Source organism: Bubalus kerabau, chromosome 8 (genome assembly GCF_029407905.1).
Source record: "Bubalus kerabau isolate K-KA32 ecotype Philippines breed swamp buffalo chromosome 8, PCC_UOA_SB_1v2, whole genome shotgun sequence".
Lineage (NCBI taxonomy): Eukaryota > Metazoa > Chordata > Mammalia > Artiodactyla > Bovidae > Bubalus > Bubalus kerabau.
In genome coordinates this window covers 82,087,854-82,103,560 of record NC_073631.1, presented here as the reverse complement: position 1 = coordinate 82,103,560, position 15,707 = coordinate 82,087,854, and the positions used below count along the sequence as shown (strand labels likewise).

At 41.0% G+C, this 15,707-nt stretch overlaps 1 protein-coding gene across 1 annotated transcript in view; it reads right to left on the bottom strand.

Moving 5' to 3' along the window:
* The window catches only part of GLI3 (GLI family zinc finger 3), a 304,210-nt gene that overhangs the window by 189,895 nt on the left and 98,608 nt on the right, over positions 1-15,707 (bottom strand). The window lies entirely within an intron of this gene.

The window sequence follows — 15,707 nt, the reverse complement described above, 5'->3', positions numbered from 1 at the left end:
TTGTTAAGTCCATTATGGTATTTATTTTAAATATGTCTGAATACATATTAAAAATTTCCCCTGTGATAGGGTGGATCATTGGACAGACCAGGCCAACATTTTTTACCAGTTACGCTTACATTTTCCCCTTTTCTGGAGATAAACTCAATATTTCCACATCCTGAAACTAGTAGTTTCAGTATCAAGACTTTACTTTAAAACAAATGCAAAGTCTTGGCCAAGAAAAGTAACGATAGAAAAATAACTCATAAAGTTGGTGGTTATTTTAGCAAATGACAGTCTTTTTGTATTTAGTAAGGTTTGTGTTTTTGTTGACAACACAAGTATATTAAAATGCATACAAAGGTGTATGTTTCTATTCCCTAAAGAGAAATTCAGATAAATAAAGACAACTGTACAAATTATCCTTAAGCCAGTTGTTAATTCAGTTTAGGCACAATATTTGGGAAATTATAAGTAAAAATTTTCCATAGCATCAAATAATTTGGTATCTAACTTTCTTTACCACATAGGAAAACTAAATTGATTTATAAGTATTCAAATTTATATGTAAGCAATTATCAAAAATAAAGTGTAATTCAAATACCGATATAATGTGTAACAATCAGGTGAGCAAATTTATAGAATCTTTCTAAGACAGAAAATCTAAGTGTTTACCAATGTGGAATTTAAAGATATTGACTTAACCACCCCCCCCTTTTTTTTTGCAGTACTGTGCAAATTTTATTATTTATCTTTCTCTAACACTGTAAAAATTTTGCGTGCAAAGCATATCCATTCATATTCAAGTATCCAAGTTTGATGAAGAATATCTTAATAGTCTACATATCTTGGAAAGGTAAAATATCTTCAGAAATGTTTTTATGTTTTATGTATAATCATGAGTTAATGACAAACATGTACAAATAATTTTTTCTTATTCACGTGTGTAATCAATCACTCAAGTCGTATCCAACTCTTTGCGACCTCATGGACTAAAGTCATCAGATTCCTGTCTTCATGGGATTTTCCAGGCAAGGATACTGGAGTGGGTTGTCATTTCCTACTCTAGGGGATCTTCCTGACACAGGGAGCGAACCCAAGTCTCTTGCATCTCCTGCATTGGCAGGCAGGTTCTTTACCATTTGAGAAAGAAATTAACAAATATCACCTTGGTTTAGATTGATACTAGAAATTAAAATAAAGATGTGAATGTTTCTGAACTCAAAAATTACTGATTTTCCTAGAAATTATTTAGAATGTTAACATAGAGAAAAATACAATTTAAAAAAGGTGTTCATATAAATATCTTCAGTTTTGTTTTTTATTGAAGTATAGTTGATTTACAATGTTTCAGGTGTACAGTGAAGTGATTCAGTTTATGTGCTTATATATATATATATATATATATATATATATACTTTTACAGATTCTTTTCCATTATAGGTCATTACAAGATGTAGAATAGAGTTCCCTGTGCTATACAGTAGGTCCTTGTTGTTTATCTATCTTATATATAGTGGTGATTATCTGTTAATCCCAAATCCCTAATTTATTCCTCCCTACCCTTTCCTCATTGGTAACCATAGGTTTGTTTTTTTAAATGTCTGTGAGTCTATTTCCTTTCATAAACAAGTTCATTGGTAGCATGCTTTAACTCTTAAAGCAGTGGTTCTCACATTCTATTGTATAAAAACTTGTTAAACATGGGTCTCAGACTTAGTTTCTGGAAATCCTAACTCAGCAGTTCTGGGGTGATGTTCAGGATTCCCTATGGATCTACAAGGACCGCAAAGTTAGTTTTGATGCTACAATTTCAAGAATCATCCTCAAGGCAAAGCCCTGCTGGAAGCCTGTCATGTCATCTCTGGTGGACACTCCCCTAAACCACTTCTTTCCATGCCTTGACTTCCATTAGACACTCGGGATAAGACAGTCACCCCCAGAAAAATATTATCCTGAGGATGATATTCTTTTTGACTACTGGTAAGTTTCAATAATGTAAACACCCAACAAAACAATCCCTTACAGAACTTTAAAAGCCAAATGTGTCTTAGTTATCTCTATGATGTCTGGTGGCCCATATGACTGCATTCTTTTTCTTCATTAAATCGACCACTGGGACTTAGCTTGTTTCTGTTGCTATTTTAAGATTACTTGAAATTTGGCAAGAGTCTGACTTCCCCAAAATACATACGGATGACACCTGGAGTGATGACCAGTTGAGGGGCTAGTTTCAATCCAAGTGCCCTCTCCTCTGAAGCACCAATCTGACACCAGAGAAGCTGGGCAAAGGTAGTTATTTGGATGTTAGTTACCTTTCAGCCATGGACAATGAAAGTCACCTGAACCACTGACCGAGGGATGAGAAGCCTCTATGTTCCACTACTGATCCCCAGAACTGTCCAGTCCCCAGGTACAGGAGGCCGAGTATAGCATCAAGAGACCGAAAGTCAGTCCTCCTCTTACTCCTGTTCAAATACGTCTCAAAACTCCCCTCTTGTCCCTTTCAAGTGCCACTTGAGGGTTTGTGAAACGCTCTGTTCAACCAAAAGTCCAAAAGTGTCAGGACAAAGGTGACTTATGAAATTCAGAAGCTAGTGATGTTTAGTTGCTATCTGTGTGTGTCAAGCAAGTCAGAAATAAAATCTGCAGCTTCTTCTTTCCTAACAAACGTTACTATTTAAAACAGCCAACCTAACAGAATTGAACTTTGGCTTCTTCATTAAAAGTATATCTTTTCAAAATTAAAGAGTTCTAAATATATGCAATTTATGCAAATAGATATTTTCCTAGGGCACCTATGGAATCTCCCTGCATACAGTGTGTTTTTCAGGGCAATAAGTCAAAAGAACTCTTCATATCGAGGGCACATTGTGATTTCTTTCTAAAAAGGGACAGAGTAGACCATGGAGTAGAGTGCAAAAACATATATTAAAAAGCTGGAGGAGATGAATGAATGAGTAACAGAAGGTGATGATTTAGTGCTAATGGTTCACTGCCTCCAAAGAAGGGCTCAAGCTGAGCGGGACAAAAAAACTCAGTCATCACCAGAAAGGAAAGCAAAGGATGCTGAAGGTTTGCAGTTTCAGTATCAGCAACCCGGGGAGGACACAGGGAAAAGAGAGGTTGCCCCGGTGCCTTGTCCAGGTGGTACCATGGTCCCCAGCTGGGCCTCTGGACAAAACCATCTCATGTAAACCTTAAAGAGGATTACTCCTCAAGGAGCACTGTAATGAGACCTTAAAAGACTGAACAACAGCAGCCTATCACGGAGGCAGGCAGTCGCCATTCCCCAAAGTCTTGCTAGCAGAGTTACATCAAAGCCAACGGGCACCAGATAGCAGGCTGCCGGAGGAATCCCTTATCTCAGCTCTAGCGGATGCGGCCGCTGCGATTGTCTTGAACTGCCACCTGTCCCAGGCATCTTTGAAGGCAACGCTAAGCCTCTGATGGATCTGACCTCCTTGAGCTGAGATCCTTTTATGTCTTTCTTCATTTTCTGCCCTGCTACATTCTTCCCCCACCATGCACGCGACATGAAACAAAGGGAGTTCTCACTCCTGACTCACTGTCTCCAGCCATTTGAAAGCAAAGAAAAACAATGTTAAGGATTATACTCCGCCCGTAATATGGAGCGGTCCTCGGGAGACAAGCCTCTTATTTTTGAGTGTAAGTAGACCACATTTATGTGGAGGAGCTTTACAAATGGTGGGTTCAACGGCACTGGGAGCCAAGATCCCAAAGCTGCATATCTGTGATAACTTGAAAACACAGGAATGATCCTATGGAAACTGATTAATAATCTCATTTCTGAACAGGAGGACTACACGTTCTAAAATATTAAAACACACTTACTGAGTCAGCACACACTGAGACTTGAAAAAAAAAAAAAAGGATGGCAACAAGCAGATGTCCCCAAACCTGATTCAACTTAAAAGAATTTCTTTCAGAAACAAAATGATTGGAGGGGAAAATATTTTACACCCACACATATCGCAGGTGAGAAAAGTTTAAAAGCTGAACTAGTTCTCTCTGGGGCCTTTCTCAGAAGCTGGAAGAATCTGACATTTCCGAATCATATGAGGAGGAAGGGCAGTGTCTGTTACTCTGAAAAGGTCTTCCATTTAAGGCAAAAGAACACTGCCGCCATCCAAATCCATCCAATACAAGATTTCTCAACAACTTGCTTACACTGTCACACAAATCTGTCTCCACATACTGCTTTCACAATACTCATTTATGACTATTTCTCATATCTAGTGAAATTCCAGCACTCCTTAGTGACTCATTAGGAGTGGTATTACTTTAATATGCAGCCTCATTTCACTAAAGATTTTAGACAGTGGGAAAAACTCATGTAAAAAGTTGAAAATGCTAACTAAATAAAAATACAGTCAGAGAACAGTTTAGCTCAGGGGTCCCCAACCTCTGATCTAATGTCTGATGATCTGAGGTGCAGCTGATGTAGTGATAACAGAAATAAAATGCACAATATATTTAATGCACTTGAATCATCCTGAAATCATCCCCCACCTCCAGCCCTGGTACATGGAAAAATCATTTCCAAGAAATCATCCCTGGTGCTAAAAGGTAAGGGACCACTGCTCGAGAGGGTCAAGATGAAGAGAAAGCAAAATAGTAAACATGCAAGCCATAGATCTCATAGACTTAGTATAGCAGAGCAACATATTTAAATCTGAGTTTCCCAGTAGCCAAAGGGAAAAAGAAAAAGAATCAGACACATGATATTTCTTTTGCAAGAAGTCAAGTACACACCTAATCTTAGTGTATATCATGGTCTTGTGTTCTGCATGTACAGATAGCTAAACATTTCGGAAAAGCACATACTGCAGGTGAAATAAGCCAGCAATTCTAAAACTGTTGCCAGAGCCTGCTGGTCTGGCTTCTGAGGATCCAGCAGAACAAACACAATGAGGGTCAGTTCAGAACCAGTCCTGGCTCCAGCACCACACACACTTACACTGCCCACTGCAGCTTGACCTCACCCATTCTGGGCTGATTCCAGTTCCCTCAGTGGGAATATTTAGCTTTTCCGTTTTTCACCAGCTCTCCACCCCAAAGACTTGCTCTCTGATGGACAGCCTATCTTCCCGCTTCTGACACGGCGCTCTGCTGCAGGCAGCCCTGCCAGTAATGAGCCTTTTCAACGTGCATCTCAGGGGCCCTACAAGGGGTGGACCACCACTCCAAGGCTCTGAGCAGACAAACGGCCTTATCCTCATCTCTCCAAACTGGGGTAAAGGCGTTTTCCCCTGACACTACAGCTCATTACACGATCTTCAGGGATGCATGATTTAAAAAAAAAACACACTGACATTTACTTCATGTGAGGTGGGCAGTGTGTGTTTAAGTTTTGAAATCTCCTCGCCTCCCTCATCTCAATGAGATCTGACTTGCAAAACTGTTTGCAGCCTGTGGGTGGCTTCTATCCAGCACAGGTGCATCCGCACAGTTCACTATGCCCATCTCTTAAACACGACCAGTTTCCACCATGAAGACTAGATTTAATAGAGCATCAACTTAACACCTTTATATCCTCCTAATACCTGGGACAGGTTACAAATAACTTTTTCACTTTAAAAATAAGATAAGTGTATATAATATTAATGATTTTTCTGAGTTAATGATTTCTTTGTGGTGGCATTAAAATGGACCATGTTAAAAATAAATTAAAAGCACAGTGTATTAGTCCGTGGCCTTAAAATAGACTTAATATGCAAATAAGAAACAACTAAAGATAAAAGACACATATGAGAACATATATACATGTAGATGTCAGGAGAAACATTTTCCTGTGTAGCAAGTCTAAAGTTATGGACACTCGATTTAATATATAATTTGACGATGTCATCCATTTTAATTTTATATTATGATGTTAGCCAGAGTTGAAGTAGGTAATTTAAATTTCTAGTAAACCACCATATTAGTTGCTTTTATAAAATCTGTTTGAGTGAAGAAAAGAGAAAACATAAACTAGAGGAAACTTTTCTCAGGAAATGAATGACTGGCTCTTTCAGAGAGAAGGATAAGACTTTTAAACGACTTTTTGGCTGGAATGTCAGTTGCCTTTGGGAAGTTGTACTATTTAATTTTTGTACATTATTCCATCCAATAAGTCACAACGATCATGCCTAGTTTTTATCGAGGTAGGGCTTTATCCAGATCTTAGAGTTCAATTCCATTATTTTCAAGCTTCTTAAATTTGTAAAACCATAAAGAGAATGTAAGACATTCCAAAAGCTAAAAGCGAAAAAAAAAAAAAATTAAAGAAGGATTCAGTAGCCTCAAAAGAGATCCTAAATGGAAAAGGTCAGTCCATGAGCCACACTTTCCATGTGTGTGAGTATCTTCTTTAGGGTGACAGCCCCATGCAGAGGAGAGGCGAAAGAAACTGCAACCATGCAAGGGTCTTTCCCAAAAGGGAAGTCAACCTGCTAGGTGTTTTTAGTTCATTCTCTTATGTCATTCCTGTTACCACCCTAAAAGGTTGCCATACAGCCCCCATTTTAAAGACAAGGAAACCAGAGTTCAGTGCTTGTCCAAGGGCAGACTGTCAGAAGCTGATAGAGCAGGGACTGGACCCTAAGTTTCTTTTTGTGGTAGAAACTTTTGGCAGTAGAACAAAAATGCAAAATTATCACTTCTAGTTCAAGATGGCAGGCTGGGAAAACACTTTTCTCCCCCATCCCTCTGAAGACCTCTTTGACATAAAAACATGGAAGTAAATGTTGGAATGATGATAAAATATGAACAAATGGTAATAAAATGTACTGAGTACACACTTTGTGTGGGGCACCTCTCACCACCACACCACACACACCCATACACAACTTGGAGAAGAAACAGCAGCTGGATAATTATAATACCTAATACTTACTAAGCCCATCTGCTATCAGCCAGCACGGCAGCATGTGTATGTGTGTGTTAGTTGCTCAGTTGTGTCCAATTCTTTGCGACCCCACAGACTGTAGCCCACCAGGCTCCTTTGTCCATGGGATGCTCCAGGCAAGAATACTGGAATGGGTAGCCATTCCCTTCATTAGAGGATCTTCCCAACCCAGGGATCAAACCTGAGTCTCCTGCATTGTAGTCAGACTCTACCATCTGAGCCACCAAGAAAGGTAGGAACTTTATTTATTCAGTAATTCAATCCACAAAACAAGTCTATGAAGCAGGTGCTGCTCTCATCCCCATTCCCAAGACAAGAAAACTCAGAAAGGCAGAGGGATTTTCCCAGGATGACACTTCTGGAAGTGGCACTGCTGCTGCTGCTAAGTCATTTTAGTCGTGCTCTGTGCAACCCCATAGACGGCAGCCCATCAGGCTCCCCCGTCCCTGGGATTCTCCAGGAAAGAACACTGGAGTGGGTTGCCATTTCCTTCGCCAATACATAAAAGTGAAAAGTGAAAGTGAAGTCGCTCAGTTGTGTCTGACTCTTAGCGACCCCATGGACTGCAGCCTACCAGGCTCCTCCGTCCATGAGATTTTCCAGGCAAGAGTACTGGAGTGGAGTGCCATTACCTCCTCCGTCTGGAAGTGGCACAGCCAGGATTAAACCCAGGTAGTCTGACATTAGAACCCATACTCTTAACACTGCCAATGAAATTAAAAATAATTTCAATAAAAACCAGGACAAGAAATTTCAATGACTTCCCACAAGATGCAAAGAGGATAAGACTCAAATCATAACTGAGGCTTGTAGAGAAGTCTAGGTTATTCTTTAAGGGAGCAAAGATAAATGTGGTGGCCAGTCCAGCCAAGAAGACTTTGGCTGGAGACATCTTTACATGGAACAAGGTGTCCATCTCGTGCCTGTCTATTGCCCCACACACATCAGTACAGGTGGTTGGCAAGTTCCTGAGCTATGGCTTTATGCTTCTTCAAAAACAAACAAACAAACAAACAAAAAAAACGAATGCAGTAGTGTTGAGCAGAGTTCCCTGCTCTATACAATAGGTCCTTGTTGGTTATTCACTTTAAATATGGAAGTGTGTACTATGTAACAACCTATATGGGAAAAGAATTTTAAAAAGAATAGATGAATGTGTATGTATAACTGAATCACTTTGCTGTACATCAAAACTAACACAACATTGTTAATTAACTATACTCCAATATAAAATAAAAAGGTAAAACAAACAAAAAAAACAAATGTGCTGTCCTGGGAAAGCAAGTTCATTATGAATTTTGGAGCCTTCTTCCCATCCCAGGTCTCTCATTCAAATACACTCCCCATGAGAGTCATACCAGCTCTTACCACTGCAGGGTGCCTGACCCCTGATTGGGCCAAGCCACACTGGCTCTCACTGCTTCCCGCGATAAAGCCCTCCTGGTCTGGCATGTGGACAGCCCTGCTTTATCTCCCACAAGATGAACCTGGCAATAGATCTGTACCATTAGGATACTTACTCCAAAGAAAGGAAACCAGGGCAACCTCCATCCCCGAGGTTTTAACACTCACACTCACTCACACTCAGGATCACTAGGCTTATGAGGAGCTGGAAGGGTATAAACGAGAATGACCAAAATAAACAAGAACAACTAACCCTGCGGGAAACTTTTGGAGAGTTTTGAGAAAGCATTATGTACAAAAGAGCAAGATGCTGAAAAAAGAGAGCCATTGAAAGGGTCTTTTTAAAGAGCCCTTAGAAATTAAAAGTACAATGGCCGAAATGAAACTATCACCAAAAGCACTGAAAAGTGAATTCAAGGAAATTTCCCAGAACACAGAACTGAAAGTAAACAGATGGAGGATGTGAGAGAAAAAATTAGAGACACAGAGACATAACTCAGGAGGTCAGGCATTCAACTAAGTAGAGTAACAGAAGAGATAAAGGATGCATCTTCAGATTGGAATGATCCACCAAGTAATAAGCAGAATGAATGAAAATTTAGCTTAATTTAATTGAAAATACCTACATCTAGGGACACGCTTTCAGACTACTAAGTTTCCAAAGTTTCCAGAGAGAAAAAATAAGCCATTTACAAAGGTATACAAATCAAACAGGCATCAGACTTCTCATCTACAACTTTGAGTGTCAACAGATTTTTAAAGTTAGAATTCTAGCTAAAAGATTAAACAAAAGCAAAGGCAAAATAAAAGTATTTCATATAGGCAAGAACTCAAAAAGTACGTCTGTCCTCTGCTGTTGGGAAGTTACTTGAGGTACCCCAGTAAAATAAAAGAATAAACTTAAAATGACCAAGTTGTCAGACCCAGGAAACAGTGGTTCCAACCCAGATGACTGTGAAGGGATGTCCTAACACACGTGGTCCAGATTAACTGGGAAAACGAAGTGCCCAGGAGAGCTAAGTATTCCATCTTAAGGGCAAAGATACGGTTGCGAGGCTAGGGAGAAATGTAAAGATAGTATAAAGGCAATACTAGAGGAAAAGGTAAAGTAACTACAAAAAAGCAACACACTAGTATGTATGCTATTAAATCAGGGTAAGAATAGACAAACCACTTGTTCTTAACTCCAGACACATCACCATCAGGATCCACAAAGAAGTTAGTGATGGGGACTTCCCTGGTGGTCCAGTGGTTGACTCCATGCTCCCAATGCAGGGTACCTGGGTTCAATCCCTGGTCAGGGAACTAAATCCTGCATGTCATATTAAGAGCCCACATACTGCAACAAGTGCTGCAACTAAGACCTGCAAAGCCAAATATATTTTTAAAAAGAAGTTAGTGAAGGAATTCCCTGGCAGTCCAGTGGTTAAGGACTCCATGCTTTCACTGTCCAGGGTCTAGGACCAAGAACTAAGACCCTGCAAGCTGCGAGGTGAGGCCAATAAAATAAAATAGTATAAAAATGGACTTAAAAAAAAGAAGTGAGATACTAGTATTTATGGAAAGAAATAGAAGAGCATTTCTAAAGCTTTGAGGCTAGAGATGCTTTATTGATTTTCAATTTTTAAAGTCAACCTATAGACAAAAACATAGCAGATATGGTGCTGATTGTAAGATACATGGAGATATTAACAACTTTGACACTATGACAGGAAAATTTGGATTCAGGAGATTTCAGGGGAGGGGGGAGGGCGGAACCTTAATATCCTCATCTTTTGAACTGGAAAATCAAAAGTTACTATGAAAACTTGATGCAGAAAAGAAACAGAGGTTTAAGATAGTCTCTAAAGTTATAAAAAAATCACAGCAGACAAAAAAAGTTAGCTATAATACCAATATTGAAAGGAAAGGAAGCCCAGTGTTAGCAAATTAAAGGTTAACTGTCTTATTGGAGAGTTAATAGACCATACTGAGTACAATATATCGAGAGTTGATATATCAGGAACTAAAGGTATTAGCACATACTGCAGCTGTAATTGTTGTCTATCAAAAGAATTAAAACAGAAATATTAAAAACTATCCTTGGATCTAAGGTTGGAGCAGGAAGGATGGGGCAACATTAGCTTTGCATCCTAAGCTCTTGTGAACACTATAATTTGTAGAAGTGAGCATGTGCTGTAAATAAAATTTTAATAAAAATGTAATAAAATGTTAAATTATAAAGAGAACTTAAAGCTTCTTTCTGGATCTTTTCTAGGGATAAATAACAAACCAACATTGGAGTAATCAAACAATCCCCAAATATGACAAAAAATGTTCAGCTTTTACAAATCATGTTTTTTTCCCCCCGTTTCATTTTTACAACTTTCAAGGAGAGGCCTTTGCTGGTACCTGACTCAGCTTTTCCAGTTTGGAATATCACTCTGAACTCCTGAATGGCCTGGAAGCCCGTAGCTCCACAAGCTGCATCCCATTTTGGCATCCTCAGGACATCAGCTCTATCTGTTCAACTAAATCAGACATCCTTTGACAGAGATGAACCAATAGTCACAGGGTGATTTTGTAAAACATTTAACTGAGAGCAAAAAAAAGACCTTAAAAGGTATTTAGAATAAAATGAGCCCTAATAAAGGTAAGAATCTTTACTTACCACCTACCACCCTATTGTTCTTTGGAAGGAATGATGCTAAAGCTGAAACTCCAGTACTTTGGCCACCTCATGCGAAGAGTTGACTCATTGGAAAAGACTCTGATGCTGGGAGGGATTGGGGGCAGGAGGAGAAGGGGCCGACAGAGGATAAGATGGCTGGATGGCATCACCGACTCGATGGAGGTGAGTTTGAGTGAACTCTGGGAGTTGGTGATGGACAGGGAGGCCTGGCGTGCTGCGATTCATGGGGTCGCAAAGAGTCGGACACAACTGAGCGACTGAACTGAACTGAACTGAACCACCCTATTAAGAATCAGTTTACAGATATAGAAAACAAAATTATGGCTACCAAAGGGGAAAGGGGAGGGACAAATCAGGAACTTGGGACTGACAGATACACACTGCTGTATATAAAACAGAAAAACAGCAAGGACCTACTATAGAGCATAGGGAGCTCTATTCAATATCTGTAATGACCTATAATGGAAAAGAATTTGAAAAAGAATATACATATATAACTGAAACATTTTGCTGTATACCTGATACTGTAAATAAACTATACTTCATTTAAAAAAAAGATTAAAAAAAGAATCAACTGCTTTGCATATCACCATATCCCACTGTTATCATCCCCAAGGCCAAAAGCCTTTCCTTCAACTTCAGAACACAAAAGGGCCACCTTTAGGATTAATTTTAGGAGAAAAAACTTTAGGAATGTTCAAAGAATGAAAGTCTTTAAAAATACAAATCAAGCAAGCGAAAATATAATATCTAAGCCATCAGACTACAGGGGGGAGAAAGAGAAAATGAAGCTCCAACTTCTCTGAATCTTTATTTCTAACATGGCTGTTTGCAAAACGAGGTTGGCATTCAAATAAAGCAGGTACTCTGGAAGAACTATCTTACCTTGGTCTCAGACATTATTAGCTATACAGGACAAGTAAGGATAGAACATATTGCTGATGCCTCTGAGGTCAGTAACTCCAAAACCTATCAGAAGGTACAACCTGTGGAGTCTCTAGCCAGTCTGCATCCAGGTCTCACTCCCAAACCCACCAAGTCCCTGCCAACCATGGGTGTTGGGCCCTCCCACAACAGGAGGGCCCATGTTTCCACATAACATTATCATCCTGTAGGATCTCAACTCTTCTCCAAGGAGGGGCAAATCAGAGCCCTAATATCAAGCTCTGTTTAACAGAGCTTCTAATTGGAATCTTCATATTTGAGACAGAAGGCAAGAGCAAAAAATCCATGCTTTAGAGTCACGCTCACCTAGTGACTCATTAAGAGAGACACATTTCAGAAAATCTGAACATTAATAGCAGGAGACTAGCATCAAAGGGACAAGGCTTTGCTGCTTCCAAAAAGAACAGATTTTTAAAGAAGATCCTATTGGAGCAGATTTCTAAAAAGGAACTGTAAGGCCCGTCTCCCAATTCTTTCTCTGTGGAGCGGGGTGGGTTGTGCTGACCACTCGCCTCGACCATTGCTGAGATATTTTACAGTCTGGTGAAACATGGCCATCAAAATGAAATATTAAGTTCAAGTAACCAAGCATGAAACAGACTCATGTTTTAAAATAATCTAGTACCAATGACCCGAAACTGCACTTGAACTTTTCATGCCTTGGACTCATTTCCTTGTTCCTTTGAAGCATTAGATGATGGAGAAGAGATGGAAGGAGAATTTTAGGTAGCCTCGATGGTACACAAAAATGCCAACTGAAACTTTTGCCTATGGGACTTCCCTGGTGGTCCAGTGGTTAAGATTTCGTGCTTCCGTGGCTAGAGTCGCAGGTTCAATCCCTGGTCAGGGAACTAGGTTCCAGGAAAAAAAAAAAATTAAAACTTCTGCCTGTCCTAGCTCAGAGGGCATGCCTCTAAAAACCTAGACAATCTATTTTTCATGAGCTTATTAGACTTTAAGAGCAAGAATTGCATGCCGGATGAAAGCCACTGAGGACACTCAGGTTTTATCGGTCATGTGGGAGGTGTGGTGACATCAGCAGTGACAAAGCCTATTGTGCACTTCCTTGGGGACCGCGACCATGCACGCATCACTGGAGGGCCCTGGAAAGATTATTAGAGAGAAAACAAACTCTCTTGCTTGGCTGAAATATTAGCAAGGGTCATGATCAACCTACGTGAAATCTGTCCCCCATCAAAACTTGAAAATTCATGGGAGCATTTCAGATTGCAGTTCAGAACTCCTCATAAATTAATGAAAGTCAGACATGAAAGTTAATAACAGCTGGAACGGATCAAGCGGAAAGAAAATGCAGCATCGGCATATGCGTTATGTGAATTTCTTAGAGTCCATAAATTTGATATTTGGAAGGAAGAAGGGAAATGTTAATTAGGAGAAATTTCATACTGGATTTAAATTTGCCATGGAGTCAGAGCTCTATTGTAAAACCCCGCTGGAATCAGAAATCACCCTCCCCAGACCTGGGTCGTGCCTTTCATCCTGTTATTTTATACTTGTTGATAGGGGACTTAATTGTTTTCATGTGTTGTTTCAGGCGATCTCTCCCCAAAATATAAAATCAAGAGCCAGGGTCATACTTTGTGTTTCTACTGTGTGTGGTGCTAAGTTAATGTTGGGGAATCAATAAAAATATCTAAGTCATCCCTCTGCCTTCTCTAAACGCCTTAGAGCAATTTTCCATAGTTTTTAGACTGTTCTAGTTATAAAGATCTCAGGGGATCAAAGTCACTCTTGAAAGACTCCACCTTCGCTTTTTTTATTCTCCTGGTACAGACAAAGCTTTGTTACAACTTGTATCTTTATTATCTGATCCTGATACATCTCAGGTCAGATCGAGTCCCCTAAACTGTAAGTCTAAGAAGATAGGATCTGATACTCACATCAGTCTCTACAGCAAATATCAGTCCCGCTGCGGGTCCCTGAGAGAAAGGGATCTCCCTGGTCTTCTTGACCGTCTTCATGGATTTGCTTCTGTCTTTACCTTCCTTGTCATCTATTTCCTTATTTGAATGTCCCTGTGTCTTTTTAGCCTGCACAGGCTGTTATTCGTATTCAGTCCTTTTCATCTTTCCTCATAAATCATTCCTCCAGCTCCTTAATCATGCTTAACTGCTTCTCCCCAGGATTCTTTCTGTTTCTCTGAGACACCAAAACCAGGAGACAAGGAACTGCCCGTATTAGTGGGACAACAAGATGCCTTCCTGTGCAAAGACTGTGGTTCTCTTTCTCTCCCTCTCTGATATAAACTTTCCAAGTATACTTATAGATAAAGGGATGCCCTCTCCCTGCCACTTCCTCCCCTGGCTGGGCAGGGTGGCCCACTGCCCTGGTGTCACAAAGGCCAGGTGAGGGCCCAGTGGCCTCTATGCAGTGGGGGGAGCTGTCCCCAGACAGGCCTAGATGGGGCGAGACACTCATCATATTGGTGACACGTGAAAGCCCAGTTACTTACACAGGCTGCTCTTTGGAATGGAGAGTTCATGTAAGGAATCCATTGTGGATCCAAGAGACAAGCCTGTGGCCCAAGTCCCTGTAGGTCTGCAGGAAACGGGGACATGGTGAGGAGACAGAGCTTAACAAGTGCACGCAGGGCCTTCCTCTCTGACTCCCAAACCCTAGGCCTAGAAGCCCAGACTCAAACTGGCCCTGGGAGCACACCACGCAATCACTCCAGACCTCAGCCTCAGTTAATTCAGCTGCCAGGTGGGTTTGTGGGAAAAAAGAAATGAGATCATGTCACAGGGGTCTGAAACCCAGCAGCTGGCACACAATAAATACTTCATGTGAGCACCAGTGTTTCCCCACACACTTATTCCCCCAAAATAGAGACACAGAGAGGACCAGGAGGCCTCCCCACACTTAGGTCATAGGTAACTTCCAATCTTTGGGAGAGTCTAAGCTGCAAAGCCATTTCTCCTTTTCTCCCACACAGCCACGTCCAGAAATATGGCAAGGACAGGGGTGGCACTAAGCACACCTGTGCCCTCCATGCTAGGATCCAACAGTACAGGCCTGCAGACCCACGTGGCAGGCAGCCTGCCCTCTTAAGGCCCTCCAATCCCTAGCCAGTCCCCGTTGGCAACACCAGCACCCAGTTCTGGAAGAATCCCTGAGCTCCCAACTGAGCCAGCCTACATAGGTCTTGGTGCAGACCTGGACTGCCATCTTGAAGTCTCAGCAGTTACAGGGCATGAGCTAAAGATTTGCGCTCTGGAGCCCAACTCTGTGAATCCCAATCTTATTTCAACCACTTTGAGCCAGGTAAAAACTGACTTAGCCTTCCTGGACCTCAGTCTCCTCGTCTGTCCATGGGGGAAATCACAATGAACTCCCATGAAGTTGTTGCTGGGATTTCACGAATTACATGGATTCAAGCAAAGCCTGTACCATACTGTGTTACAGAGGGAGGGCTCCACTTCTGCCGGCTATGGTTTCTATTTGGGGCATAGGGTGGGCAGCATGTAGGATCTTAGTTCCCCACTAGGAATCAAACTCGCACCCCCTGCAGTGGAAGCACAGAGTCTTAACCACTGGGCTGCCAGGGAAGTTCCAACTATGTTTCTAAAAAGGGGAACCAGTTCCCATTGGGCTACTGCAACACCTGTTGAGAGCTGCCTCCCAAATTCTACACTCCACTCCTTCATGAGAGTCCCCACACACCAAAAACATGATATTCCTTGAATTAAAAAAAAAAATCAAACCATGTCACTCCCTCCATTGGCTATCCATTGGCCTACAAGATCCCCCCAACTCATCTCCCCCACCTATTTCACT